We start from the raw sequence: 27,139 nt of genomic DNA, 5'->3' as shown, positions 1-27,139 counted from the left end.
GAAATAGAAAGAAATCACAAACAACAGCTGAAAATTTCTTGATCATCTTTCACAAAATATCCAGTTTTGTCCCCAGCGTCAGGGATAAAAGTGCCTCAATCGTCCCACGAAAAACACCTGAATGACTCGACATCTCATGAAAAAGAACAGGTTCTGTCACAGCTGAAAGTTTCCAGACGTTAATTCAGTCCCCCTGCTGCCTCACAGTTACGCAGGTTATATTGGTTACCTTTTCATGGGAATAACCACGACTTTATCATGAGAGCAGGAAGGCAAACTGGAAATGCTCTTTGTCACAATCTGGGCACGAAGTATTTTAAGGGGGAAATATTCATGCTGTCACACGTGCTTCACCTGGAGCATAATTAAGATCAGCAGTGCCCTTGGCTCACATGCTGGCACACTCCAGGTTCAAAGGTTAATGAAACATTTGCAGGTACAAGCACTGACCCTGATGTTTAAAGGCGCCACTCTATGAACTCAAAAATGCATGCATATTTTTAATTTTAGTATGCCTGGCAGAGAGGCTATACATAGCTTTTTGGCTGAGCTTTGTTGCTTCGACTGAGGGCAGTTTACCTCGTTAAAAGATCCTGTTTAATAATTGATCGAGTCCATCGGCTTCAAAGGCAGCGGTCAATCGATCGAGCATCTCCCTCACGAGAATTTCTGAGGAAGCTACAGCTTCAATGAATTTGTGATTCCCTCCTTAACAAAAGATTTTCTCTTCTCAATACTTCAAACTAAACAGGCTTGGACCAAGAAGTCAAATGGCAAATATGCAGAAATGCAATGTCCGCCCTGATATTTTCACATTTGCAAAAAGTTGCATGCTTTAATGAAAGCTGATTTGGTCCTGCAGTCATGGATGAAGGCGAGTTGGCTTGGGTAAGGGTACCGTGCAGTAGGGTGGAGATGATGGTGGTCATGAGGAAGACGGCCCCTGAGGGCCGTTGCTGAGCTGTCAGCGCCTCACCTCACCTCAGCATCAGCATCAGTGGCATATATCTCCGCCTTTACAATACAAACTGGATGGTGGCTGTATTTTACCATCCAGTTGACGCTGACGCCGTTAACCATCCTCATCTTCCTACCCGAGCTTCTCTTCCCTTCCGTTTACGCCCTCTCACCTCTTGATCGGCCCACGTTGTCTATAAGAGCAGACCTAGTTTAAATTCAGGACAGTATGACCAGCATGCAGTGCATGAATCGCTGACTGGCTGGTCTGAAGTCAGTCTTTAGTCATTCATGTATTTGTACCCAATCACACCTTTAATATTTAATGATTTTCTGTTGGCTAACCATTCAAAGCTAATATAACACAGCAGAGTACACAGTGTTCGATGTGTATTCATAAGAGGAATTTATTTGTACCTGTTTTGTGTTACACTGGACTAAAATCCTCAAGTTCTTTCACATATTGTTGAGGTAACTGAGACGATGAGGAACAGCTACGGGTTTTCCTAACTAGGATGATGTATAAGAGAGAAATTGCTAATTACCTTTGTGTCAGATAGCCAATTAAATCATCACCGTCTTCTTGTTCTTCCAAAAACTGCAGCCAGGCTGAGAACTTCTCTGCTCTAATGAGGACATTACTGTCATCACTCTAACAGGGTCATCCATTTTGTCTTTTTTCCCTCCAAATCCATCAAAACCAGCAACATCTCATAGCCTCGCAATCAATCGGGGAAAATGCAGAACTGGATTTTTCAGGGCTGTAGAGAAAATCGTTTAGTTCCGTGCCGTCTTGTCCTGGTGGTATTGTGTGATTGTATCGTAAGTCAGGTGACACACTGTCACCGCTCACGTGGCAGGGGACGTCATCGCTCTAGAGTGTTGGTTCGAACAGTCACATGACTGCTAATGGTGAAATTTACCAGACATATCAATCACTACTACACCTCACAGAGGTGCCCCCCCCCCCCCCCCCCCGGCCTCTGTTTCTACTGGCTACGAGCAATGCTTCATCATTTACGCACAGTTTAGGAGCAGTTCAGACCAAACATTTCAACCAAGACTAGATGCAACTTAGGCTGGAGCCTATCCCAGCGGCTTTTGGGCGAGAGACGGGGTTCACCCTGGACAGGTTGATAGCAGTGAACTGCTACATTAAAAAGTCAAGTCAAGTCAATTTTATTTCTAGAGCGCCAAATCACAACAAAAGTTATCTCATGACACTTTACAGGTAGAGCAGGTCTAGTACCTCACTCCTTCAATGAATCTACACCCAACAATTCTCCATCAGCAGCACATCCTGGTACAGCGAGGAAAACCTTCCTTTTAACAGGCAGGAACGTGGAGCAGATCCAGGATCAGTGGGGACGGCCTTCTCCTTTGACCAGTTGGGGGAAAGGAGAGCGGGGCAGAGACAAAGACAGATAATGGAGGAAGACAGAGAGACAGAAGGAAAGAGAGGGAGAGAGATAAAGAGAGAGAGAAAGGAGGAGAGACTGATGGACAGACGGGGAAGTGAGCAGGTGGAGCTACGGGTGGCAGCTGGAGCCTCTTCAGGTCTGCAGCCTCCTCCAGCAGCACCAGGATCTGGGATGAGGGGAGAAGAAGATGAATTAGTAACACGTATGAGTATGATTTATGTATGACACATATAGGAGGACAGAGAGGGAAGAGAGGAGGAGAGAGAAGCCCAGTGCACCATGGGAGATCCCCAGCAGTCTGACCCTATAGCAGCAGATCTAAGGGCCAGCCTAAGCAGCCCAACTATAAGCCTGATCAACGAGGAAGGTCTTTAGTCTGCTCTTAAAGGTGGAGAGGGTGTCTGCATCCCGGACTGAAACTGGGAGACGGTTCCATAGCAGGGGAGCCTGATAGCTGAAGGCTCTGGCTCCCCTCATGGCTCCCATTCTACTTTTAGAAATTCTCAGCACCATAAGTAACCCTGCATCCTGGGAGCGAAGTGTTCTAGCTGGATCATAGGGGACTATGAGCTCTGTCAGATATGAAGGAGCCTGACTGTTGAGGACTTTGTATGTTAGGAGGAGAATTTTGAATTCTATTCTAAATCTGACTGGGAGCCATGCAGAGAAGCCAGTACAGGAGAGACCTGGTCTCTTCTACCAGTTCTAGTCAACATGTGGCAACAGTGTTCTGGACCAGCTGGAGAGTCTTTAGGGACCTACTGGTGCTGCCTGATAGGAGGGAATTGCAATAATTCAGCCTGGAAGTGACAAAGGCATGGACTAGTTTTTCTGCATCCTTTTGAGACAGGATGTGTCTGATCTTAGCAATGTTTCATAAATAAAAGAAAGCAGTCCTAGAGATTTGCTTCATGTGGGCATGAAAGGACAGATCCTGATCAAAGAGAACTCCTAGGTTCCTTACGGTCGTGCTGGGGGCCAAGGTAATTCCTTCCAGGGTACCTGTCTCATGAGATAGGGTGTCTCTAAGATGTTTTGGGCCCAGGACAGTGACTTCAGTTTTATCAGAGTTTAATAAAAGGAAATTAAGGGTCATCCAAGTTTTTATCTCCTTCAGACAGGCCTCCAGTTTAGTCAGCTGATTTGTTTCATGAGGATCATTGATAAGTTCAGCTGTGTGTCGTCAGCATAGCAGTGAAAATTAATTGTTTCCTAATAATGTGACCGAGAGGAAGCAGATAAAGGGTGAAGAGGACTGGTCCAAGCACAGAGCCTTGTGGAACACCGTAAGTGACAGCAGTGGTGTCAGAGGGTTTATCATTAGTTAGTACCAACTGAGATGGACCTAGTAAATATGACCTGAACCAGTTTAAAAGGATTAAAGGGATTACAATTATTGCCAAGCAATCTTATTAGAATAAAATGCACTTGGAGTGTTGTTTCAGTTGCATTAAATATTAAATAAAAGCTTCAAAGATGAAATGAAACTGATCTTCTGTCCTCCAAATGCAAGTCCTGATGTCTCCTTACCGTGAAAACGTCTGGAGGAAATGCAGAAAACAGAACCTTCAGCTTCAGTCCACGTAGTCCTGAACCTTCTAACTCCAGGTCTGCAGAAACCTAGTATGACTACCCTCTTCAAGTTCTCACTCTTGTGTGGGTCCCCTTAGTGTCAACAGGGGCCCGAAGCACCTGATCAGTCAGCTCACACCTCAGGCCGGCTGCGCATGAGATGACGTGGAGGAATTCAGCGCTTTCTGAAAATATGTTCAATTATGTTCTGAAGAAATTATGTTATTTAGATTGCATGCTGATAATTCTATAATAGAGCAGAAATGATTCCTCTATAGATAATAGTGTTACTTTGCATAATGAGTCAAGGTGATTTATGAATAGAATGTAATCAAATGGCTCAAAACTGCAACTGGATCTTAAACCCTGAGTATAAGGTCCTCGAGAAGATGGTTTCTTTTTGTGCGTACGTCCGTATTTTACTCAGCTTTCCAGTGCGTTCCTGAACGTAGGATGTCTGCCAGTCCCTGCCTTTGCCCTCTCCAGGGTTGGGAAGTCAAAGCATCAAGCTTGACAAACAACACATTCACACAGAGAGCCTGGACCTTTTGTGTGTGTGCAAAAAAAGGGAGTGAAATGAAAAGAAACAATGATTTTGAGTAGGAGGTAGTACACACACAAACTTGTGGTCGGCTGAACTCTCCCTCACCTCACCTAAATCAGCAGGGCCTCTTTACAACACAGTCGAGGGAAAGCAGCCGTGTTCGCTCAGAATATCTCTGGTCTTCCCACTCAGTTGGCAACATGGATTTGGCTGTGTTCTTCAGGAAGGCTTTGGGTCAGTTCAGCAACAGACGACCACTATCCTCAATCCAAATGTTCACTGGCCCAGACTCTGTGACCAAACCCACATTTGCTGCAGTCTGTTTTCTTATGCCGTCAGGTTTATCCTCCATCTAAAGCCAAGTTTACATTTCAACACCTTCAAATTAGTTTGATGGGTGTCGTTTTCACATTGCTGAGCTCATCTTGATTTGGGACTCTTTGTGGAGTTGTGGTGAACGTGCACTACTGTGCACTACTGTACACGACTGAGCACTGACAGCCCCCGCTGAGTCTCCCTGCTCTCCTAATCATGTTTTGTCTTGAAAACACATGGAAGGAGTGACGTAGGAAATTAGGCAATTAGGCAAAACCGTGTATGAGGAAGGATCTTTTGTTCCAAAAATGGACGCCCTCCAGAAGCAACCCATCCAAGTTGTTTGTGCACTGATTTACAGGGAGGCTGTAAGAAAAAATATAAAAAGATGAAGTTGATGAAGATGCTTTTGGGGTTGCATTAGTTCCACTTGGGGCCTGTTGCATGGCAGAATAGAGGGTCAGCAGGGGAACTTTAGCTTGGTGACTTCCCAGTGGGGTAAATCACCACGGGAATGTATGCCGATGAGAACCTCCATGGATACTGAATGGATGGAATTCTGAACATTTGCTTGTTAGTGTGCCACATTGGAGATGACATGCACAGGCACAGGCTGCCACAGCACCACAGACAGTTGCATGTGTTTGAAGCTGGCACAGGGAAGGAGGATGTGGGTGATGCAGGGAGCACAGGAACAAACATGGTCTTTCACATGCGTGGGGCCTTAAACGAATGTTATCATGTCCTCCCTCCTCAGTTCCTAGGAGTGGCATGAACAGCATCAGGTCATCTGTTGCCAACCAGCAACCATGTGACTTTTAGCCTGAATTATGGATCTATAATCCTCATATTTGTTATAGTTTGGACCTCATGAGTAAAATAGGCAGCTCCCCACTTGGTCATCCAGCGCCGGCCCTGCCAGCGCTGGTGAACGTGTTCTCTGAGGGTTCGCTTTACTTTACCAGGCTGTCGTGGATGAAGCTCGTAGCAGACAGATCCAGATGTTTAGTCAGAGGGGACCATCTTCTTCAAGACTGTGTCTTATGGTCCACTGCCTCATCAGGTTCGATGGGTTATTTTCAGTTTGAAGTTTCCTTTATTCCCATTGTATATTTATAATGTGGGTGATTTGGCAAACTCGGTCGTCGTAGTTCCACCAACTTGCATGCCGTACTCTGAGAAGGAGTCCTCTGGAGGCTGATCGTGTCTGATTTGGGGTGTCAGTCCATAATTATTTAATGTGCAGTATTTAGCCCACATTGGGGTTTTGTAGTTACTTTATTCCACCTTAGCCTATAGCTGCATACCTGGGATGATCTGACTTGGAACATAATGAACACCACACTAATGCAAACCTGAAAGAGGAATTAACTGTAGATTAGACTATGACAGGTTGCTGTCGAGATCATTTTCTCCAGAATAGCCTTTTCCCGTATAAAGTGTCCTATTAATCTCCAATCTGTCAGGGAACGTCTTAGGAACCAAAGCTGCATGTGGGTCTTCATTTCCAGCCCCTGCATGTTCGTGACATTTGTCCTTTCCCATCATTGATCTGTGTCAGGCTGGTTTTACACCACTTTTGGCTTAACCACCACTGGCTCATTATAATGAGCCGGCGTCCTATAGGTGTCATTGGATCTCGATAGTGGATGGAGGCTTGATCTGCGATGCAAGAAACCTCGGCTCATTAGAGGCAGTGGAACTGGGGAGATTTCTATTTCCAGTTTGTGCCGCTGGTTTAGAAGCTGACGTTTCATTGGTTTGCTCCTGTATGACCAGCCAATGATTCTGAGCCATGTCAGCCCAGTCCTGATAAGATAAACCTTTATTCATCCCTCAGTGGGGAAATTGGCAATACAGTGAGTTTTGAAATGATCACTTGTTAAAAACACATACAGGATTCTGATAGTTTGTTTTTGCCTGCCTGAAAGCTAATAGGTTTGACATACTTGAGATATTTTTTTCATTGTACTGTGTGTGTGTGTGTGTGTGTGTGTGTGTGTGTGTGTGTGTGTGTGTGTGTGTTTGTCTGATGCGTTGTAATTTTCAACACCTCTGTCCTTGTCTCTGTTCTTCTTCTTAAAAAGACCTAAGGCTTAATCCAGGATGGGAAACACACACACACACACACACACACACACACACGTACACACGTACACACACACACACACAAAATCCTGGTGGAATATTGTGCATAATGAAGGATTTGAGAGTTTTTCTTACACTTAAAACAGTCTGCCCCGCACTCAGAAGTTTCATTGGACACCCGCCAAATATTATCTGCAAACTTGAATTAAATACGTATTAATATTTAACAAGGCTCAATAGATATTATAGTAAAAAGTTTGGTCGGGGGAATCGTTTTTTCCAACGTGGGAAATGATGTTGCTGACAGGTTTTCAGACATATTAGCAAGGACGTTGTTTGCTGTTTGATTTTTAACAAACTTCTCCTGTATTTTACATTGAAAAGTGGAAGAGAAAAACAAGAACAAAGCAACCCACTGCTGCAGAGATCCGTTCGGTGTGTGACACAGGTTGTCAAACTCGGAGAGGGACTGCTTTGTGAAGTGTTTTTAGGATCCCATTATGAAGAGGAATTAAGGAACAAAATGACATAGCCAGCTTGTTTCAGAAAGTGTTACTCGTCCATAAATTTTCAGAACATTTAATAAATGAAGTGCTACTGCTGATTTGTGAAGAGGCTTTTAAATATTTACTTTGTTGTGGCTCGGAGTCTGCAGTTGGAGTAGGTGTTGAGTTTCTCCTCACTGATGAGCAAATGGGGTCAAGCATGGCGCTGCAGATGTCGGCTAATGTCACAATAGGGTGACGCAAAGAAACGCACGCACGCACGCACACACACACACACACACACACACACACACACACACACACACACACACACACACACACACAGACTCTCTTGCTCTCTCTCCCACAGACCCACACATGTATCTTTCTCCAGTGAGAGGGTTCCAGCAGGACATTTACAGCTGTGGCCTCAGCTCTCCTCCACATGCAATTAAAAAGCTGTTTGGATGCACTCATGTGTTGCTCTCCTCCCATTTATTCCCCCGTCCCCCTTCCCCCTTTCCTTTTGTCTTTCTCCATTCTGCTCACTGAAGGGGATCTTTGTCATCGCACCACACATGGCATCTTTCTTTTTTGTCAAGGTCACACAGGAGATGTTCCCAGACGATAGCTGTCACCTGTCACCCACCCTTTTCTTCTCCGCATTGATTTTTCTTTTTTTCCAGGATTGTTGTGCCGTCATCATGCAAGCTAGTGCTGTGCTCGCTTGGCTGCCATGCTGATTGTTTTCCTCCCTGAGTGCAAAGTGTTTAGCCAAATCATTGTCGGAGTGCAAGTGGTGATTTGCGCAGGCTGCGTTCTCAATTATACGTTTCATGGGTTAAACGTCATGTCCTGCTGGTTGTGAGGGAGCAGGTCTGGCCACATCCTGCACTGCTTTGTTCACTAAAGTCAAGAGTGGCTGGGTCTGTGTGTTTGACAGTGCGATGCAGAGGCTGTTATTTCTCAGCTGACAAACAAATGGATGCACCTCCTCTTCACCTCCTTTTTCACACCTATGAATCACAGTTCACCTGCGATTCTCCTCCACCTCTCCTCGTGTTTGGTGCGTCCTACTCTAAACTGCTGCTACACCCTGGCATTCCTGCTTTACTCCCCCTCCCCTCAGCCTCAGAAGTTCCCAGAGGTGACAGGCAACGAATGAGGACACTCATTGTTACGCCAGTGAGAGCAAAACCATGCATTTTTAATCTGCTCTGACACCATCGTCCATCTCTCTCGCTTTTTTTCTCTGTTTTGGCTCCCTCTGTCCCTGGAATCCTGCCCCCCCCAGCCATGGTTTGATTCACACCCAGGCAAGAGGTATTTCACCTGGGACCACAAACCTCAGTGTCCTGCTTGTCCCTGGTGCTGAATCCCTGTTGTGTTTGTGCGAGTGGAAGACTGCTGACCTTCAGCCAGAAGGAGGCGCCCTCGTCTGCGCTCGCTCACTCACGCATTAATACTCGCCTGGCAGATAAATGTGAAAACGAATTGTGTTTTTTCTCCAGGCCTGTTGTGACCAGCTGATGCTTGGATGAACATATCGGAGGTTGATCAATAAGTCGATTGGCACTTATCAGTGAGGATGGAGTTGATCAACGACTGAGAACCTCATCCAGGAAGTAGATACATCCCCTTTGCCCATCCGATGCGATCAAGTATTTAGAGTGACATCAAAACCATCCACACACTTCAGTCTGTATTACTGACATTTATAATCGCTGGCAAAGTCGAAACACAACAAACACTTTCAGTATCATTTGTTTCGCAGTCCCACGCACGACAATTAACAAATGAATCAATGCGAACCATTGTCACACGATGAGCATCCATCCACTCATTGCATCTGTGATACCACGTAATATAAAAAGTCATAAAAATGAAATTCAACTGCAAATAATAACTTCAGCGTTTATTAAAGAGGGAATCAACAAAATCTACCTCAACACGAGTGATGCAATTGTTATCACGATGATGTGAAGCCTGTATCTCATAAAAGAAGAAATCCTAAAAGTGGAGTTTATCTGTGGAGATCAATCTGAACGCAGGGTGGAGGTCTCACAGCTTATTTCCAGTGTGAAATGTGAGCAGCTTGTGGCTGAGGGGACTCGAGGCCATGCTGGCGTCCCGGTTTGTCCACAAACGCCTCATCCCTGAGGCATTCGCGGTGCCATCAGAGAGCTTCGCCCATCTAAATCGAGAGATCTCTGAGTACTTTGACAGCAGTATGAGTGACTGCTAACAAACTCCCGCTCCTTCCATGTAGTCAACAACACGGCTTTCTGGAAATGATGCTCACCACCTGCGGCCCTCTGCAGTGAAACGATCCACAGATGTGGGACACGACAAATGGAGAAGCTTTTTGAAGCGTTAGAACTGGTCGTTGGTTGAAAGTGTTGTAGTGTTTAATATGCTGAGGTGGAAACACAAAATACTTTGCCTCTGTGACTCTGCTGGGCCGCGTTACAATGCCCATGTTGCTGGTAGGACAGTGTTTACCGCGACACCACTGCTGCACCTTGTGCCATCATTCAGATACTCACTGCTGGACGAGTTCCTCTGGTGGAAGACACGATGAGCGTGTTCACTCCTGCCTGCAAGAAATCGGATCATTTAGATACACTGACCCAGTTACCACTGGTTTATTTTTCATTTTGATATTAGCAAGATTAGCTGGGTGTGATGAAGAAGGGTGACAGTGGGCCGCAGAGCACCTGGAGATTTCCCCATTCATGTTTCAAAAATGGCTCATTTATTTTCTCTCAAGCTGGAATTGTCTCTTAGTGGATAATAAGAATCATTATCATTGACTACTGTCCTGTGTGTGTGTGTGTGTGTGTGTGTGTGTGTGTGGGAGCCCATTCCTCCCTCAGAGGAGGGTAAAACTGCTTTGTTACCCTGTATATTTCTACTCCAACTGTCAGTCATCATTGTCAATATTCTATTTGTACTCGTCATCATCCTGTTAGTTTGCTGCTGGCTGTGCAGAGAGGCAGTAGCACTTCACGCACCCTTCATGTACCATGTGATGTAGCTTTACGTGTTCATATCCACACTTGAGTTTCCCTGCTGAGATTTAGTTTTTTTGTTCTCCTTGGTCTTAATGTGAATATAAAGACACTTGCTGCAATTATTGGTTTAAACTTCCTTCACCAGAATATTACCATTTATTTTTGTCTTATTTATCGGTCAATTCTACATTAGCCCACATATGTTGTGCATGGCTTGCAAGCAGATTTATGAAAGCAATAAGGTGCCTCGCGCATACGTGGTTCTCCTACGTGTGTGGACACCATAATGGAAGTCATTACTCTAGCGCCTTGTGCTCGTTTCTAATAGAGCATTATTTGCTCCACTGGTATTGAACTCTCTCTCTCTCCTTCAGACTAACTGCTGCTGGATCTTTCTGTCATTCTCCCTGTCTACTCACCCTGACTCCTCTCTGGCTCTCTTGTTGCTCCCCCCGTATACACCTCCACCTCCCCGTCAAGCTGTTTTTTTTCCCTCTTCGCGCTTAAAGACGGTGAATTAGCTTCAGGCTTCAGCTGGGATCTGCCAGTAATGAAACCTTTGTGTTTGTACTCTGAGCCGGCACCGTTTTGAAATTGAATTGGATGTTCTTGCCCCGCTCGGTTCCTCTTACCTTCCCACTCCTAACACGGTTCGGGCTTTCCCTATTATCTGCGGCATACCTCATTACAGTGCTCTTCATTGTGTGGCTCACTATGCTAGCATGTAGTTTGCACGCGTGCAAACACACTCCGGCACGTGTCCAAATCTCCACACCTGGTTGTATAAAATGCAACACACACGTATGAACCACTTTGCTGGGCGATACACAGCTGGGTAGACTGGTACACTCCATTACCCCCCCCCCCTCCCCATTACGTCCGTCACCCTCGTTCCACAAACGCTTTGCTCAGTCTGTTTCTTTGCGTTTTCAGCAGGTAGTTGTGGTGCCGTTAGAAGGAAGTTGTAGACCCAAATGACGACTTCCAGACAAACTAGGTTTCTACTCATTCATCACCAAGCAATGACTCGGCTTTTCTGCCTCTGATGAGCAGCATTCTTTTTTCCTTGGTTGGGCCAAACTCAAATTCTGTTTTTACAAAGTAATTTTTCTCAGGCAAGTAATGAATTGCAGTTTGAATCCATGATCTTTTATAGCTGATAAACCCTTAACGGTTCTGCGGGTCCAGACAGATTTTCTCCAGGTCGCACTGATGCAAACATGTGTTGTGGTTACCGAGTTATTTTTTCTTTTTCGTGCCGCGGAACCAATTCCCCTGGAGAAGTTTTGTACAAGCCGTCAACTGAAATGACTAAAGTCACCTGATCGTGCCATTTTCAGCACCGTGATGGTGTCAGAGCAAGATGGCAACAGTTGCCGACAAACCACTTCCAGATTGCCCAAGTCCCTCTGCCACCCACAAAGCAGTGGCAACATGTCTCCTAAATAATCAATAATCCATCACTGGTCGGAGCTGGTGATGGCTCCCTCATTTCTGCTACGATGCTAGCCTTGTTAGCCGTCCCAGTCTAGAACTCTGCAGCCGTATTGAAACAGCATCCTCTCAGCCACTCTCTCTCTTCACTTCCACTGTCATCAGTGCTTATCTGTCTAGCTGGGTTCTTCCTCTGTTTGTGTTTTTCCCTCTGACAACTGGGAAGGCATCAACATAGATCTGCTCTCACTAAATCCTGCCTGGGTAGCGGGGGGCCTTTCTGTGTCCCCTTGCCATGCTGAGGCTCTTACCAAGCACTTTAGTCACACTTGCCTCCTCTCCATCTGCCCCCCCTCACTCTCTCTCTCTCTGTCTCCCTCCTATCCAGTATCTACTCCACTAGTAATGGTCAGGGATAAAAAGAGGGTTTGTTTCTGTTCACACTTGGCTCTTTGCCTTTCTACCACTGTTGTCGAGGCTTAGCGACGGTTAGTTGGTGCTTAGGAAGCCTAAAAGTAGGAGGCCTGACAGGTACACGACAGAATACATGCAGCCAGGGGTGATTTAGGGGGACGAATGCATGCAATCACAGGTGGAGGTGGACATGGTGATCGACATGCAGACACTTTGATGAGAACTCCAAGCACGTCAGAAGCAAAAGATTGAACAACCACAGCTCAATTTTCAGTTTACGTTGCTGTTTTAACCCCCCCCCCCCTTTTTTTTTTGAACTTGTCTTGACATACAGCAACTTGACAAAAATCCAGTGGCATCGCCTCTGGCCCAACATGTCACATTTTCACAGAATACCTCCCCAAACTCTCTTTGACAGTGACAGTTTTTGTAAGGATTAAAGAAAAAAGATGCAAACCTGACATTTTGACTCACTGCTTGACTTTGCAGAAAAATAACCTAGAACAGGAGTCTGGTTGCAGAGGCGGACGAGGCTGCACCGGGTTCAGGTCCCACTCGGAGCAGGAGACGGTGGGCTGGTGGGACAGCCTGGTGTCCTAAAACTGAGGAGAGAGAGCAGTCCAGGTTCTACTAAGAAGGGAACCACGTGTTAAGTTAGATTGTTATTATTGCATGAGTGACAGCAAGTGGTTCTGTTCACACAGGCGAAGGTGATTCCCCCAGCCGTGGCTCCGTTTCCCATGGGAATTATTAAACACAATGTAATACCGTACTATGAAATATGGAAACATTTAATAAAGTCTGTTCCTGTCAGTGTCTCACACGTTACACTTGCGAACGTTGCTGTGATGGAAATTAATAGTTCTGACTGCTTTTCTAGGAGAGAGACTTGATGGGCGTTTGGCATCGTTATAGAAGAGGTGAAAATGTTCTACTGAGAGTCAAATGCAGCCCAACGTCCAATCATAGTTGATTAGACGCATGCCTCCTTCATGCTGATGCTCACAGCTGAATGTCAAGTTTCCTCACCCACGAAATGTGAACCGATTCAATCACCCCCCCAGTGGCTCAGTCCTTATTTCACACACACCAAGGGAGGAGGTCCAACATTTTTACTTGCAAAGACATTCTGTATTAAAAGCTCCCAGCTGGGTGTTTGGAGGAGAGTGCATTTGGTGGACACAGAGCCTAAATCATTGCATTTAGAGGTGAGGATTTAAGATTGGAGATTAGAGTGAGTTTAGGGTGAGGCAAGCAGAGCTGGGGTGAGCCCCTGTGAAATGAAATCAAGGTTATTTATGCCAAGTCCATGTAGTATCATCTGAGGTGGGCTTGAAAGGTTGAAGGTTCCTCTCTGCATCACTGATGTGTTCATAGACTCAGATGCGGGTGGTGTGAGGACAAAGGAGATGATGACACACACACACACACACACACGATGCAGGCACCTGCAGCACACACAACAGTCCACTGCTCAAAAGCAGGTGTGATGACACCAAATCAATAGGCGATTATATTGACCTGATGTGAAGATAAACATGGTCATCAGCATCTTACATTACGAAGCCAACACACCTGAGACAACAGCTACGCTTCCTCCTATGAGGATGGATTTTACAAGGTCATAGCCTCTCGTATTGATCAGCTCAACCACTGTCTTTTACGGTTTCCACTTGGTTTTTGTAGTAAATCCTGAGACACAGAGTGGTTTCAGTTGGCCTCAGGGCAGCCTGTATATTATTTTATTCTGCGAGTCATAATTTATCCTGTCTGTAATATCCCCGCTGAGGCTGTGGGGGGAGGATGCTGCTTGCCTTGTGAGTTCAGGTTGGATGCTCAAAGGATTCCTCCTGCAATTTTTTTTGTCTTCAGAGAGAGAAAGTGAGCATTAGCAGTGCTTACATAATCTACACACACATGCACACACACGCGCACGCACACACACACACACACACACACACAAACACTCTTACTTCTGCCCAGGGGCTTGTAAATACACGCACATTATGCCCCCCCCCCCCTTCACAGCTCTCCATGTGTCTCCATGTCCATATGTGTGTGTGCACACTCGAAGCTGCGTGTCACCTCAAATCTTTTCAAACCAAATTTGTGCCACTTTTTTATTCTGAGTCACAAAGCGGCACCGCATGCCTGTGCATGTTCCCGCTCACTCAGATTTAGAGCTGAACTAAAGGAGACCTGAATCAATGTTTTCAGAGGGGCGTCAGTTCCATTTTTCATCAGTTATTCTTAGTTCCTTCCTTCTCTCTCCTTCAAAAGAGGAAAGGGAGCCGCAGAGACACGGCCATGATACTGAGGACTATGTGCAAGGCGAGCTGGGTGAGAGGTCTTTTGTAAGGTGCTGCTTTCAACCATATTGCCCAGATCAATATGCCACCATAGGAAGTACACTAAGTGAATTGAGAGGCCTATAATGAGCCCGGCGAGTCTACAAGGTCTTTCAAATTAAAGACGTTGCTCACAACTACGGATCTAAGTGGGCATTGACTCCCAGTATTGGTGCACAGATGTCAATGGAAATCACTAAGCCGGAACCTGGAGTAGAGTATCCAAGCCCCAGTTTATTGCTTCCGCCGGTCCCCGGGTCTCCAGTGTGCTTGTGTTTCTTTTGATTCCTCTGAATACAAGAACTCTTACACAGCCTGAGTTGGGTTATTGAAATGTCAAATGTTCCATCTGCAAATCTGCCTTTGCAGTGAATCCTCTCAAAGACTGGCGCTATCTTCTCCTGCTGAGTTTGCTGGCTCTGAGTTGTAAAAGCCAATAAACATAAAAGCACCAGTTTCTGGGAAATACCCCTCTGTTCCATCCTCCCCAGAGCCATTAAAGAAGACCCTTCTCTCCTCTGGTAGGGACCTCAGATTCTATGTGAGAACGCTATGTAGCTTAGCACAGAGAATGCTAGTTGATGGGCAGGGTAGCATACCTCTGTCCAACCTCAGGTTCAGGGTCTCGGCCTGTACCACAGTACCCCCTCCTCATTAGTAGCAGCAGTGCCTCTTCTACGTACAACAGAGTGCTGCATCAAATCAGTGCACACAGCAGTTTTGTCATGAAAGTGGAAAGAAAAACATCTCATAATTGTGATTGATTTCATTAAAAATGTTGTGCTCTACCTGAATGATGGTCATGATGGAGAGAATGGCATTCGCTTTATGCAGGAGGTACGCTAACACACTCAGCCACGTCCATCCACATTCATTGTTCTAAGCTAACTAGCAGTGAACTTGGGTTTCCCCTCCTACTGCAGCAGCCATGATGGCTGGTGAAGCTTTGCAGTGTCAGTATTCCATCTGCACTTAAATCCATAAAATTAGATGCGTTAGCTTTATTGGTATAAATGTGTGATTCAAATCTTCTACAAGTAAAACTCCAATGAAGAATGTGTGTTGATATGTTTGTAAGGTGCTGCTTTCAGCCACATTGCCCAGATTTACACGGCTGTCCACCTCCCCACTCACCTGTCACTTCTACTCAAACCACGTCCTGTCAGATGGGTACATACGTGTAAATTGGAGCTCAGGGAATGTGGGAGTTTGGCCCCTTAAACGTGTCACCCTATTAAGAAGCAAATATCAGCATGGGTGAAGCAACCTGTTTTTTGGCAGCATGTTTAAAATGGTAAAGGACTGACATTTGGCGGAGCCTCATGCTGAGCTGCTACGTTTCTCCTCTCCTCCTTTTTTCTTTCCCTCTGTCGACTCTTATTTTTCCTGCTCTCCCTCTCATAGTTTTCCCATGGTGACCCCCAGCTATACACTCCTACTCACTCACCTCTTCTTCTCTGCCTCTGTTTCATAGGAACGGGCTGAAACATTTGCACACACACACACAAACACACACAATCAAACAGGTTGTGTTGCAAACCCAAGTGCGTACCCAGGTGTACTCTCATTTTCATATAGTTTAAATCCATCACCTCAATTAAAATCCAAATTGTTGGCAGATACATGACCAAAATAATACCGTGCACATATTCTTGAAGGGGCTCCGTGGTCTAACGCTTCTTGTCATTGGCCACTCAGGAACCAGAAATGGAGCCTAATTGGACCTGCCACTGCACCAATTATCATGGAGGGATGCTCCCACTAAAAGAACTTTGCTGGTCCAATTATTATACTGGCAATATCAAGTTGGAGCATTCTCCCTGTGAAATTAATACACAGTTTCAGGCTCGTGTAGTCAGCAATTACAGCGAGATCCATCCTGGGGCCTGAAGGATAAATGCTGTGTCTGCACAAAAACATACTTTCTCTACACCAAAAAGGGTATTTAGGTATTTAAGATAAAAAAGAGTGCTGTGAGGGCGTGAGATCACTTTCCAGAGAGCGGGGCTGCGGGCTGATGGAGAAGCAGCAGAAAATATGACATATTTTCACCTGTTTAATTAATTAATCATGAGTGACAACAGGTCACGCAATATCACCAACTGCTGTGATTGTTTTATTGGCACAGTGCGATCGTTCGGTCGTCTCCGTGGCGACAGTGAGCAGGCTTAGCCTTGCCGACCGCCGCAGCTGCTTTGATGAAGTGGGACGTGGCTGGGCGTCACTCGTGTCTGAGAGGGGGAGGCGGGGTCTTCTCTCCTCCACCTGTGGCTTGCACGCTGATGCACTTCTTCGCCTCCTGCTTCAAATCTCTGCATTTCTTCTTTACTTCGTCTGGGGTCCTGTGCTCACAACGAACCGAATGAATTGCTTCAGTCACTTTTTACAAGGCTACATATTTTACTTTGCTGGCGGTACAGAATAGATCTCTCCTCCTGTCAACCAATTCAAAGTATTACTTCTGCTTTTCTGAAATAGAAATATGAGAAAAGAGCAAACAGCAACAGGGATTTATAAGGAAATGACCTAATTAGGGGCGTGTCAACCCCCATTTATGACAGTCTGTCCAATCTGAATATCAACTTACTTTATTCACGGATCATACTACGTGATAATTACCTGAACATGCACACATTTTCAGAGGGGAAAAAGACCTTATTTATAATATGATAATATAATATTCGACAGACAGAGCTGTCACTCAAAGTGACAATGCAGCAATTAAAAATCCACTGATTCAACCACCAGTGCAGCAAAGAGCTCCAGCAGCAGACAGTAGCACCTCTCCACCAACAAACTAGGCTAGAAAATCCAATATCTGGCATTTTCCTGTGACTTGTTTTAATCCCATCTTGTATTGTTCATTATTGCAGAAACACACAAACACTCTCACACGATGACAGCAGCTGTTTTATTGGCCAGAAAATGGTGTTCTTATGCAGACAGTAAAAATGAAGGGAGAAGTGTCTGTATTCAAGTGTGATCATCTGGATTCATTTTGAGATCCGGGTGCATCTCTAAAGTACACAGTGCTTTATATTTATAAAACCAAACTGTGAATGCTGTGTGTTTGCATACACACAGATTTATTCATGAATTCAGAGGTTTATCTGACTCCTGGCTCCAAATTGTTGGAGAATGTGTGAAACCAAACCACAACGCGAAGCCACAAAGAGACGCGTCCTCAGCGGCTGTGATGAGTGATGTGGGACTCCGAGTGGTTGCATAGTGAAGATATTTATTATTTATTGCCTCATAACTCAGATTCAGAGATAATGTCTGGAAGATTCCTAATTAAAGTTGAGATTTAATTCTCACCAAGCGAGTTGTGAGCTGTACAAACGGTGATTTATGCCTTTTGTTTTTGCATGATTCAAAGAAGAAAATCTATATTTTACAAGTGAAATAAGGGCAGAGAACAGAATCTTCCCATCATGACCACATGACATGAAATCTAGAAGTGACTCATGAGTGTTGGCGTATTTGTATCTGTCAGTTGAAATGATCCTTGACTCTTGTGCTTGTGTTGGAGGGATGCAGGGGCCAGTGCTACACGCTGGCTCTTCAGAGCTTCCTGATCTTGAAACTCTCTGCAGGACGTACCGGCGTTGCAACACAGGGGTTTGAGTCCTGCGCTGCCTCCAGCTTGGTTGGTCTGCAGGCGGGGAGCTGTACGAGGGCGTGCGCCCCGGTCGCTTCACAAACATCACCTCTGGTTGGTCGAAGGCAAGGTGACTGGGGGGCGGGGGCTGTCATGTGCTACGTCCCTCTGTTGAAGCTGCTCACCTGTGAAGGAGGAAGCAGAGGAAAGGCTGGGATGACGACTGGTCCTAGAAATATTGTAACTGGCTGTCCAACTGTTTAAAAAAAAAAAGAAGAAGAAAAGAATGTGATACACTGTGGCATTTGGGTGACCAGCACGGGGGAGAAGAGACACGGGAGGGTGGGACAATCATCCACATGATGAGTTGTGCCTGTTTTGCTTGAAACTGGGTCGCTGGCTGTTAAACGTGGAGACGACTAAAACACGTCGTCTCTGCTGCTACATCATCAGGGTAGGTAGACTTGAAAAGGGACTGTTTTCCTAGTAATGCATCAGTTCACACCTCTCTAACTCTCGTCTCCTGGCCATTATAAGGTCGAGTTTAATGAGCGTCTGCTGCTGAATGAGTGTCCTTTTTTTGACCCTCAAGTCAACAATGGCTTTAGAAAAGACCTGCTGGCTTTATTGACAGCGTGGTGTTTACCTCCTAAAATAGACACAATACTTGTGTCAACAGCAGACGATCAGTTTCCTGTTCACAACATGTCTTTGTTCCTCACCAAGATGGTTCTCTCCTGTCTGATAGAAGACAAAGGAAGGAGGGAAGAACAGTGTGTGTGTGTGTGTGTGTGTGTGTGTGTGTGTGTAAAGGAAGCATCGCCTGACAATATCACCATGGAGTGGCTTGTCCCTTCTCTGTTTCTCCTCTTCTAGCTCTCCCAAGCCTTACTTTCTTCTTTCTATCTGTTCCAAGCGCCTCTCTTCCCCACATCATGTCTCACTCTATCGCCCACCCCTTGTCTCTTCTCCCTCAGATAAGGCCAGCAGAGCTGCAGGCTGCTGGGCTGGTTAATTGGAGAGTCTCGAGGCCTGGCCACTGAGCCTTGTGCTTCCTACCAAAACATCTCCGAGCACCAAGACAGCCACACGCATGCCAGCGGGCACACACACACACGCACACGCACACACACACACACACAAACCTAATCGGCCATATTCCCACATGCCCACAGCAAACATTTTACATTTCACGCATGCAAAACAACTTAGAAGTTGGTGAGCAGGAAGGAGTTCAGTATCTCACTCAATGAAAGTTGAGGAGGAAAACAGCTCTTACACATGAATAAACTGTAAATATACTGGAGACGCCCACAGCAGACTGTGACTGCATTAACTTTGCTACTTTCTGACTACAGGAATGTTAAAGGACCCATGATATGGAAAACACCCGTTCCATCTTTCTGGACTTCCTGTGCTCATTATCTGTGTGTCGTTTGGCTCTTCTCTTCCTGTTGAAACATTCAGACATTTGACGACTCATCCTGCATCAGCGTTGTAATTTAGTGTCAGATATTTTTGTCCCCTCCTCATCAATACTTTTCCCCATTGACTGACTGTAGTGGGAAATCTGAAGGGGCACACGGGTAAATTATTGATCCTATTGATTAGAAGAAGCCAAATCACCTGGTGAAAGTCTTCAGTGTGGCAGAGCCTTATGGTGTTCCCTCCTTCCTCCTATGAGATGCTCCATTGCTTAATGTTTGTCCTGGAAACCTAATAACACTCCAACTTGTGTTTCACAGGGACTTTAAAAACATCCTTTGTCATTGGGTTCACTGGACTGACACAAACCAGTATTTATCTCTGACTTCTATCACCCACACACAACCAGGTTCAATCAAATTTAGCAGGCGCAAATGATTCATTTGAATTTACACTTGCAGTAGAGGCTCACCCATCTGAAAGCTCAAACGCCTCGTAAAGTAGCTGCAACCACTGTGGGATGGTGCTGCATGGCTGATGAACCGAGCCCGGGAGTTAAAGGGGGAGCGATGGGGAATGAGAGGCATGATGAGGTGGTTAGTGTCAAAAGGGGGAGGAAGAAGGAGGATGGAAGGACAAGCAGAAGAGGTATTTAGGGCTTGGATGAGCAAGAAGCCATATGCTAATGTAACAGTGTGTAGGCAAATCCTCACACAGATCAAACGCTGCTGTTGTGTGTGGAGGACGATGAGCGCGTGATGCAGCGTGTCAGTAGCATTGAGTCTCAGCTGGTGGCAGGTTAAGTGTCACTGTTGTCCTCTTTCACATTTTCTTTAAGTCCATCAGGCTCAGTCCCTCTCCCTCCCCTGCACGCTGCTGTTGTCAGCCATTTTGTCTTCTTGATCAGGACTGTAATAATGTGACTCGCCGTGGCCTCTGGCCTACATGATGCCGCATGCCTGTCTGTCCATCAGCAGCAGCAGCACCGTCCCCTCGCCTCGTGTCTGTGTTTGATCTCTGACTAGCCAGCATAGCTGAAAATAACCTTACACTCAAAGTCTGCCCTAAAAATAGAACCATCATTAATCCTCAGCAGTGGTTATTGATTGACATCATGAAAGGGAAATTAGGTAACATGTTACTATAGAACCAAGCAGTCTGACTGTATCCAGCTTTACTGTCTCCACGGCCTTAAAACCTCTGCCTGTAGCCCTGGTCGTCCTCGCTTTTCGCCCTCGCAACATTCCAGCTCACGGAGCAAATTCATTTATTCCCCATGATTCACCTTGTCAAGGTGTCGCAGTAAAAGAAGCAACAAAGAGCGCTGCTAAAGTCATTATTAATCTGGCTGTTGCAGAGCTAACAGCAAGGCTAAAGCCCTTGATCTGTTTCATTAGCATCTCTTCATCTGGGCTAAATGCAGTTAGCACTAACAGCCAGAGCTAGTCACTGGCGGCTTATAGCTGACAGAGGCTGATCAAAGGCAGGAGTAGAATAAAGGCTCACCACCTCTGTGTTAGCTCATGTGGTCCACAGAACTGGAGGGGCTTGGCTTCTGCAACACTGATTAATTCATTTTTAACCCATAAAGCCGTCAGATTTGGAGTCTCCTTCATTCTCTCCTCGTAGTTCAGGGTTTTTCAATTGCAGTTCTTTGTAATTCCTCTCACCCTCTAAAATCAGGTCATAAGGCTGTAGTTGTTTCTATAAAAGGATTGTGATGCAGATTTTGGCATTTTATGCATTTGGTTTTTATGGAAGTGTATATAATGTTCAAATGGGACTTAAAATTTGCAAAAGGTTTTTTTTGTGCTAACGTTTAAAAAGAGTAGATGCACGAATTGGGAGATGTCAAGTCTTACTTCCAATAAACTATGACGCCGTCGTCTTCCTGGTTATTCCCAAACTTTGTCTTTGTCTCCGTGGGAGCAGCAGCATGTCCAATACCAGCTGGTACCCAGCGTGTCCCGCTGAACGTACGTCCTCCAGACCTCCATCCAGTCTAACCTGCCTCACGTCTGTCGACCAAAACAATGAATACCCCTGTTTCCTTCTACGCTGCCTGTCGCTCTATATTTGATAAAACATGGAGCCATCTGTCTTTTTTTATAAATTATGAAGTGTCGTCATCACGCCACACGGGCCTATCACATTCAGAAATTTGTCTTTTTTTTTTTCGAGCCACATTTGATACTCGATTAAAAATTCCAACTCAACTTTTCCGTACCCTCACAAGCATTTGCACTGAAGTAAATGATGAAGCATTTTTGAGCCGTAGAGTCACCGTCTTTGTTGTCAAGGAGCATTTTAATTCATGATGCTGAAAATAACAGAAAGACGACAACCCTTTCTGCCTAAACTGATGAAATACTTTAATAGAACTGTCAGAAACTGAAATTAAGAAAAGTAAAGCGATTCCATTCACATCAGAGTTGCAAGTTTGTCAGAAATTATGCGCCACTGCAGAAGCCAAGAAAGGCCACACTTGTAATTACTTAGTTCATCATCGTCTCAAGATAACAAGATGGTTAACCCATCACCATGAGATAATTACCTTTTACTCCAGATAACGGGGACACTGGATCACCGTCACAAAGCAACAACTCTCTCTTTCTCAAGATAACAAGATAATGTTCCCATTATCACAAGATAACAGCATTCAAAAGTAATTGAAAGTACAGCGTGTCTCACCTTCCGTACACAACTTTCAATTATGCACTTTGTGACCTGTCAGTAGTGTCTCTGTAATTTAACATTTTTAAGCAGTTTGTGTTTCCATGACGACTGTGGATGATTAACAAACACGGAAGTTGCCGAAGGTCTTGTTAAAAACATCGAACCCTCTCTTATCTCCTCTGTCCGACCTGCTTGTCATTCTGAATATCCAAAATGCCTCATTTCTTATATACTTGCCATGATGTTTTAAAAAAAGAAAAGAAAAAGAAGCATGTTCTCCATCTTGACCGGGAATATTAAAAGTGTCTCAGCGTGCCTCTCTGGTTAATTAGAGCGCAGCGGCAGCGGCAGCCTCATGCTGACGGATGGTACACCGCTGAGCTTCTTACAGGCCAGGATTAATGACTCCTGCCTGACGAGGATACGGTTTGTGTGTGTTAGCATGTGGAAAACGTGTAGATTACACAGGTGTGGCCTGATGATTGTGTGTGCTTGACATGTTTTATCCTTTATCTAGATTACTGCATTGTACCTGCAGCTGTTTCAGATATTGTGAAAAGTATCTGTCATATTTATGATTCTAAATAAGTCACCTTAGGAGGGAGGAAAAAATCATCATGCACAACAAGAAACGCCGTGTAGCACTGGTGGGCAGTGAAGTACTCAAACCAGCCGATGCATCTGTAAGCATCATCTGTAAGTGTGGCGAAGGAGGAAGATGAAAGCCTGGCACAACTTCACACAACAGGTGTAGTCTGGTCTGTGGGGAGTCTGAGGTCTCGGGGCCAAGGCGGAGCTCTGCAAGAGATGGATTAAACCCCAACACACAATCATTTATGCCCACAGAAACAGTGCATGTGTGAACACACACCCTCGCGCATTCACAAACAAAATGGGACAAATTACAGGACAGTGACTGAACCACAGACAAGAAAAACTATCCAAGCATAGTAACCACAGTATTCTGATTCTAAGCTTATCATGTATGACCCGTACGCATGTTTCCTGTCTGACCTGCTCACAAGTAATGATCCTGTATCATTCGTTGAGGCAGTGGTTAAAGGTCTGCTCACATTTGAGGTTAAAGAAAGATCTTGGCTGAGGGATCACGGAGGACGTGATCATTGGATCAGGAGATCCACGTGTCCAGGTGGTCATCGTCTGATGTTAGTGGTAACCATTCACCAGCCCAGTCTTCCTCAAGATGCAGATTTTCCGATTTGATGGTTTAATCTAAATTCCTGCTTCGCAAGGGTTTTAATTACGATGACACTTGAATGGCACTCTTGGTCATTTGCAGTATTTACGCGTACAGCCGGTGGTCATGACTGAGGACTGTCTCACAAGGTTTATTTTTAAATCTACGTTTATACGAAAGACCTTTTACTTTAGTAGCTTAATGCTGTCTTGTTTTTGTGCATTTTCTCTATAGAATGAATTCTAGACTACTCAGTATCATAGCAGCTGAGTCTAAAACACAAAAGCTACCACACCAGTTTACAGCAAACGGGAGAATGTGTCCAAAGAGGCCAAGTGACTCTACGAAGGAGAGTTATGGCTTCAGAGACGCTGTCAATGGACGCAACACCTGCACTGGAGGACTGGGACCACAAATGAGACGTTGTGCCAAAATGTAAAACATCCCCTCTGCCATACTTGGGCTGAATTCAGACATCTTCCTCCACTGGAGCCAAAAAAAGAGTCATAGCAGGAGTTTTGTCCCTCTCCTTTCAGGTGTAACAAATCAGTAATATGGTGCAAGTGTCCTTGAATTTATTATCCCATCCCCTTTTACTCTCCACAGCAAATAATTGAGAATGCCATTCCAGGGAATATTTAGATCTCTTCTGGTGCATTTGGTAATGGGAAAACTGGTCACGCTTGATCAGTGTCGGGCTGCTGATGACGCCGTTACTGTTGAGGCTGGACAGGTTCTGACAGTCAGTGTCCATTCGGCATTGAGAGGCTTCTCACACACTCGACCCCCCCCCCCCCCGTGCACAGTGGACACAAGCGTGTATAGAACAAAGCACCTCGCATCCTCTTGCTGCACCACGAGTGGGGGAAGCACCACCACTGTGAGACAGCAGCCACGCTTTCTAATGAACGGATGAACATGACGCTTCTAGCGTTTGCTTCTAGAAGGAACCTGATAGAAAGAGCAGATCCACTGTAAACCACATTTCTGTTTTAGAAGAAACAGTTTTTAGCTGAAACTGGAACATGGCCTCGCCTCAATCTCCTCCATCACTGCTGACCTAAACCACGACTCAAAATAAGTAGATTTAGAGGTTTAGTTAGTAGTACTGTCTTGTCTGTTTGTTAATGCCAGTTTAGCGTAGCTGTTATGTGCATGAAAATCGTAATTGTCCCAGAATAATCATTTGAAATTAAATTATGGAATCAAGCAGTGCGTTCGGACCGACTTCAAAACATTTTGTGTTACACAACCAGAAAACTATGAAGTATTCTATCCTTGACACAGATTTGAAAGTGTTGGCATAAGTCGTGGATATAAAAATATTAAATGGGACGAGTTGGATGTCACCAAAGTCTCTTAAAGAGATGAAGCGGAGTTCCTGTCAAGAGCATGCCAACATTCCCCTTGGGTTGATGTAAGAGGAAATGGGTCGGTGCTGGCTCACATGACTTATCCTGAGGGTCGCAGAGCTTCGCTTTGACAAGAAGTCGGGTCAGGGTGGATGTGGCCGGGCGCGGATCGGTCTTTCAGTCAAGCTGTCCAGTGATGCTTCAGCTTAAACAAACACTGGGAAAGAGGGCTGTCCCTTTTTATTCTTAAGGAAGGAATTGAAGCAGGCGGCTGTTGCAGTAGATGGTTATTTTTGGATTGTAACTGGACCATGCATCCCTTCTACTTTGGAGAAATGCCGGAGAGGAGACATTATGGACTACAAATTGGACAAAAATCACAATCCCCAAATGCAGGCACAAATATAGACGTGCAAAAACCCCATGCTGAGTAGACAGACTTTCAGATGAACACAGCACTGTCACACAAAGACAGTTGCTCTGTTGAATGCAGACAGCTGCACACACAACTAGAATCAATCACCGCTACACGCACACGCAGCACAATCCTCACAGCTCTAGTTATCTCTCGGGGCTTGTTATGTTTCCTCGGTGTCCTTGGGATTTAATAGTACCATCAGGCTAGCCCGCCATACTCCCTAGTCACTATCAACATAATGCATAGATACACTAAAACGGAACATGGTCAACCTTCATGGACACACTGGTGCTCAAAGAGAGGCAGGCGCCGTCCCCAACCAGACAGAAATAACTCGCTGGATATTCAGTCAGGCTGGGGAATTCTCCAGCTATTTAGCCTTTAGGAACACAGATGTGCCTCAAAGAATGGTTGCTTCCCCAAGCGTGAACTCTCAGATTGTGATTCTTTTGGCCCCATCTGTTCAGAGGTTTTATCGTGGTTAAAATATCCAGATATGTATCTAAGCTTGTGAATTTACAGTAACGTGTAAGCTTTGCGTGTGCGTGCTTATGTGCAGATTAGACTCAGTCACTGGGAGACAAAAATAACAGCCTTGGCTTGATCATGCCTGGAGGCATGTTGTGCCTGCCACATATTAGAAGACATTTTGTCTGACAGCTTCTCACATTTAACAACAGTGTGACGTACAGTACAGTGTTAGTGGTTGATGTGTACACATGAGATTGTGTCAAGAGTGGGAATCGTGAAGCATTTCTGTCAGAAACTCTGCCATTCACGCCACCATAAAGAGCTAATCAAGACACACAAAGAGGAGATGATGGAGCATCTCCAGAAGGAAAAAGAAGCGCCTCATGGAAAACGATGAAAACAACACCACAGGTCAACTGCCTGGCTGTGTCTTTGTGTGCTGTACGTGTGCCAGTTGAAATGAATGGGCTCAGATGCAATGACGGAGAAACGGCCATTTGTATCGTCACCGGCGAAGTCGGTGAAAAATGTGTTAAGACTTCAAGCCATTTTATAACATTAGATTTAGTTGAAATGATGAAAAGGCCACGTTAGATACTGAGAAATACAATAAAATATGAGGCCAGGGTTGCATTGATCACTGGTAGATTCTTTCTTGGGGGGTTGTTGCTATTCATCATAAAGACGGGACTAACACACATCCATACCTCAACTAATTTGATGCATTATGTGTTGTTTGACCTCACAGGTCCCATTTGGAGGCAACATTGCTCCCCTTCTCTCACACACACACACACACACACACACACACACACACACACACACACACACACACTTCCTCCATCAGCATCCTGCCTCTGACATCATGATTATGCATCTCTCTGACCCTCCCTCCTTTGCTTGAATCTTAACGCCACCACTGTTGTCACTTTGATGCCGGCGAGGAGAGCAAGCAGATGTGAGTCCATCTTAAACTGTGGTGGAAATTAAATCTCACTCAAGACATAACAGTGGGGGGGATTAGGCCAAGTCTAAGGGGTCAACACCAACCTCTCAAAGAGCTATTAAATCTGCAGCACCCCACCAAGAGTTGCATTTGGTTTAATGGGGTGTGAGTTTGCATATGCATGTGTGTCACTGCTGATTGGTTGAAAAGGGCAAACAGAGAAAACATCATGTTGTGGTTCGTGCTTTGCTTGACATACACGACTGAGAGGGAGCAGATGAAATAAGATGCTGTTGTTGCCGAATCATGGAGCAGCAGAAGAGTCAGAGTCGACTGAAGGGGGAAGCAGACTACTGGCAAAGCAGAAGCTAGAATGGATTAAACCGCGTGCAGAAAAAAATCTTCTCGGAAATCGGGAGGCTTTGCTGATCAGTTAGCTCTATTTTTACGTGTCTTTCTC

At 45.2% G+C, this 27,139-nt stretch overlaps 1 protein-coding gene across 8 annotated transcripts in view; it reads left to right on the top strand.

Moving 5' to 3' along the window:
* The window catches only part of nrxn2b (neurexin 2b), a 659,388-nt gene that overhangs the window by 55,157 nt on the left and 577,092 nt on the right, over positions 1-27,139 (top strand). The gene's annotated exons all lie outside the window — the stretch shown is intronic.

Source organism: Aulostomus chinensis, chromosome 24 (assembly GCF_037954235.1).
Source record: "Aulostomus chinensis isolate RoL2024-O1b breed Wild chromosome 24, RoL_Achi_v1.0, whole genome shotgun sequence".
NCBI lineage: Eukaryota > Metazoa > Chordata > Actinopteri > Syngnathiformes > Aulostomidae > Aulostomus > Aulostomus chinensis.
Note: the sequence above shows the minus strand (reverse complement) of the source record. Positions and strands in the feature narration are given on the sequence as shown.